Source organism: Prunus persica, chromosome G8 (assembly GCF_000346465.2).
Source record: "Prunus persica cultivar Lovell chromosome G8, Prunus_persica_NCBIv2, whole genome shotgun sequence".
NCBI lineage: Eukaryota > Viridiplantae > Streptophyta > Magnoliopsida > Rosales > Rosaceae > Prunus > Prunus persica.
Genome location: NC_034016.1, coordinates 3,608,002 through 3,612,132, shown reverse-complemented (window position 1 = coordinate 3,612,132; position 4,131 = coordinate 3,608,002). Strand labels below are relative to the sequence as shown.

Below are 4,131 nucleotides of genomic sequence, written 5' to 3'. Positions count from 1 at the left end.
TTGAGTTCTTAAATTTTCAAATCAATCAATGTACTCCTTACTATTTTGGTCCACACATCAATTTGTTCATTCTCATCGCATTGTGTCAAATCTCCATTTAAATTGGTCATTGTGACCAACATTAAATGTGTCGTTTTGTCCACAAACAAACATTTTCACGCGTAACACAAAGCAATAGTTCACGTCTTTTGCTCAACAAGATTATCTGCTCCCCTTGATGCAAGCTAAATGTAAAATCCTAAATAGAGAGCAGATTACCTTACTAAGTAAAAATATGAATTGTAGGACTAAAATGAGCTATATATAATAATGAAAATATCCCTTAAAGTTAGTCACATAATGATACGTGATCTTCTACTATAAAGAACAATTTCTAATCATTCGGAAAACTAAATAGAAAAACAATAAGATTTATAGAGATTTTTCCTCATTATCATAATTATATAGACTAAGGGCAAGCACTCTTTCCATAAAATAATGAAGAAAAAAGGGTTGTTGAAGCTTGCTCTACATGTTAATTGAAATTTAGGCTTTGAATCGTCAATTCATAGGAAGCTTATGGCATGGATGACCTATTGTGATCGTATTTCTAAAAAACTTCTAAGACAAATTAAACCATATCCAATGGTCAAATGAGGGACTGATTCAAGTGTTCCAATATTCTAATTCCCCTTTTCATGTTCATGTCTTGCCCTACTATAAAATATTACACATTTTTATCTCTTACATAATCTTATTAGGCTCGCAAGAGGTTTATAACTCAAGTATTTAAGAGTATTTATTAATGCATATGAGGTTCTAGATTCGATTTCCTCCTCCTTCAAATATCACTTGTATCAAAAAGAGAAAAAAAATCTTGTTAGGCTTGAGTCGGACTCGTAATGACCTGAACCTAACCTAAAATTGGTTGTAAGATGTGATAACAGAAAAAAAAAAAAATTTTAAAACCCACCATAAATCTTGGTGGGTTTCAGTCTCATTCATATCCCTTCATTTTTTGGATAGGATCCATCATGAACAAATTATATGCTATTCTAGTTTCATCCGATCGTCATCCACAGTTTTAGGTGTGAAGATCAACACAAACAGGGTATATTGGTAAATTCACAAAGGAGCACAAGATGAATTCCCATAACGCAAAGGATAACCACGACGAATCAAGATCAACATCAGCACAAAAAATTATTTTATTTACAAACAAAATGGCAAAAGGCATTCTTTAATTGATCTCTGGATGTAAAGCAAAATGCAGACAGGTTAAAAAAAATATTTCTACATTTTTCCATAGATAGTCGCTGAGAAAAGAATGTAGACATCAAATCTTCTGAGAACAAACTACACCTAAATCCTAAGTGCTGCCTTGTTTCTATCTCTTTGCTTTATCATTTATATATTCTATTTGCTCTGTGTTTCGCTCTACAGTACTAGGATGACATAAACAACTAGAACAAAACTACGTGCAAAATACTGGGGTATATTTATATAATATATTAAAAATAAAAACCTAGTGACAAGAAAATGCTCTAATTAATAAAATAAAGGAAAAAAAACAAAAAAAATTGTTCATGAAAGTGTTAACCGGAAGAGGATGGGTTGTTGCCGGACTGTGACCAAGATGGTGCTGGGAAATCAGAAGAACCACCAGGATTAATCTGATTTCGCGGCGGGCGGAAGAAACCAAGTTGCTGATTCTGATCAGAGAAGAACAGAGGAAATGAAGCAGAGGCAGAAGCAGAGGATGGCAATGTAGAAGAGGAACTGGAGGATGATGGTGGATTTAACAAGGAAGATTGAAGTGAAGCCAGTTGGGAATTGTAGTACATTTGCTGTAGCAAATTTGTAGGCTGCTGTTGTTGTTGTTGCTGCTGTGCATGGAAGTCAGTGGAGCTCTGAAGCAACTGAGAGTAGTCAAAGTAGTCTCTGAGAAAGTCAGAGGAGCCATGAAAGGGTTGGGGCTGGTAAAGTTGTGGTGGTGGTTGTGGTGGTAGCTGCAATGGCTGAGCAGATAAGATTGGAGCTAAATGGGTTGGCGCAGAATCTGAATTGAAGTTTTGGAGATTTGGTGGCTGTGGTTGGGGATGTACAAGCCTGACATTTTCTGGGAAGTTGAGTTTGGCTCTGTTTCCTCTGAATCTTAAAGCAGCTTCATCGTAGGCTCGAGCGGCGGCCTCCGCCGTGTCGAATGTGCGAGCAGACTCTGCAGCCTGTGTGGATCACGTATCTCAGCTGCCATTCCCATGGCCTTTGTCTCCACTCCCCTGTATCTCCTCCTCCTTTCTGCGGGTTCTTCAAATGAAACAGTTTCTGAGCTTGATGGTGTGGATGGTACGGCAGAAGCTGCGGTGGCGGCGGAGGCGGTGGTCGTGGTGGTGACAGCATTTGTAGCTTCTTCTGTCATTGTATGTAAAAATATGTTGATAATTAGTATTGGAATAAGAAGATTTATATATACAAGTTATACCATATTGAGATGGTAAGCTTACATGGTGGAAGACACTGTTTCATTGTTTTTTTTTTTTTTTTTTTTTAAGAATAATTTTGAAGGTGGATTGTAATATTATTCTCTAGAAAGTTGATAGATTAGAAGTTCTAATCTTCCTTACTTATGCTATGTTTACAACAAACTCTATGCAGCATGCAATATCAGAAACATATATTAGCATGTTATCATATCAGAAAGAACTTAGGGAAAAAAATAATATTTACTGTTATTTTATGTAGAAGAACTCTCTTCAAATCTTAACAAAAAAGAAAAAAAAAAAAAAAAGGATGAGGAAGAAATTGTCTAGGATTAAAGATTGTTTAGATAAATAAGTTCAGAACAAGCTAGAGTTTAAGATGAACTTGAAGAACAAAATATTTTGCTTCGAACTTTTTGCAAAAGCATTGATGTTTTTAGAAGATAAAATCAAAGAAAAAGCAAGTTCAGATTAGGAAAAGAAATAGAAGAAGTGAATGAAAGTTGATGCTTTGGATGATTGAAAACAGACCTGTTGCACCAGATGAAGACTCAGATTGTGTTGTTGCTCTGAAATCACCATAGCTTCCTCTGTAAACTCTGTTAGCAGATTCCATGAATTGGGCCTGAGCAGCAGCAGCAGCTAAATCTTCTTCACGCCCTCGTTTTTGGCCAACCCAATTATGAGAACCAGAGGCAGAGGGACCAGAAGTAGATGAAAAAGCTGACAAAGGAGAAGCAGAAGGAGAAGCAGAAGAAGAAGAAGAAGAAGAATAAAGTTGTCCAAAACTAGACGTAACTCCACCGCTTCCAATATGTCCCCAGCTGTCACTGCCTCTCTGTCCAGAAACGACATGCGTTAAAGCAGATACCATTGCCGACATCTCCGTTGGCCGACTGTACCCCAAAAACATTGTCGGCGAAACGTTCTGGTGAGGTAATTGGTTCATTAATTCATGATTAATAGCAGCAGCTTGTGGCTGTTCTTCGTATGTGTAGGCTTCTTCGCCATGGTCATCGTCGTTTGAAGATTCAAACCTGTCGTATTGACCGCCTGAGCTCCTCTGGTTCGCCACCTTCAGCAAGCACATGTAAAACCCAGCTACTCTCAGCTAATTCAATCTGAAATGATGGCGATGATTGATGATGATATTCGAGGAAATTTAGGATGACCCAGATCGAGTTTTGACAAATTATGAAGACCCTTTTGAGAACAACGGCTATATATATATGGTGATGCACAATTCAAACTTGACGAGCCGCCATTAAAATAGTGCAGCTGGCTATTCCTATTCTTCAGAGACCTTGGTTCATCGAATACCATGCACCTTTATTGAGTTTTTCTTTTTTTCTTTTTTTCTTTTTTTGTGCAATTAAAACTTGTGGTTTTGCAATTTCTTATTTTAGATGTGATTTATGCCCAAACCCCCCAAAATATAGATCGCATAAACCGACTCTAAGGTGGAGATCATGTTCACACAGAAGGGCTTTTTAATTTGCATATATATGGGCTTTAAAGTAAGACTTCTGTCGGTGTACTTCTTTTGTAGAGAGAGAGATTGAGAGAGAGAGAGAGAGAGACAGAGAGAGAGAGAGAGAGTTCATGTTTGAATTGAGTTCTCCATTGCAAGACTATATGCCGACATGTAATGCTTGGAATAGCTTATAGTACC

The 4,131-nt window shown here is 37.2% G+C and overlaps 1 pseudogene across 1 annotated transcript; it reads right to left on the bottom strand.

Annotated features, from left to right (window-relative positions):
* Positions 1,183-3,906, bottom strand: LOC18766887 (annotated as a pseudogene). Its single transcript, XR_002269519.1, has 2 exons — positions 2,991-3,906; positions 1,183-2,391 (listed from the first exon to the last, which is right to left on the bottom strand). The product of XR_002269519.1 is annotated as an ethylene-responsive transcription factor ABR1 (transcript).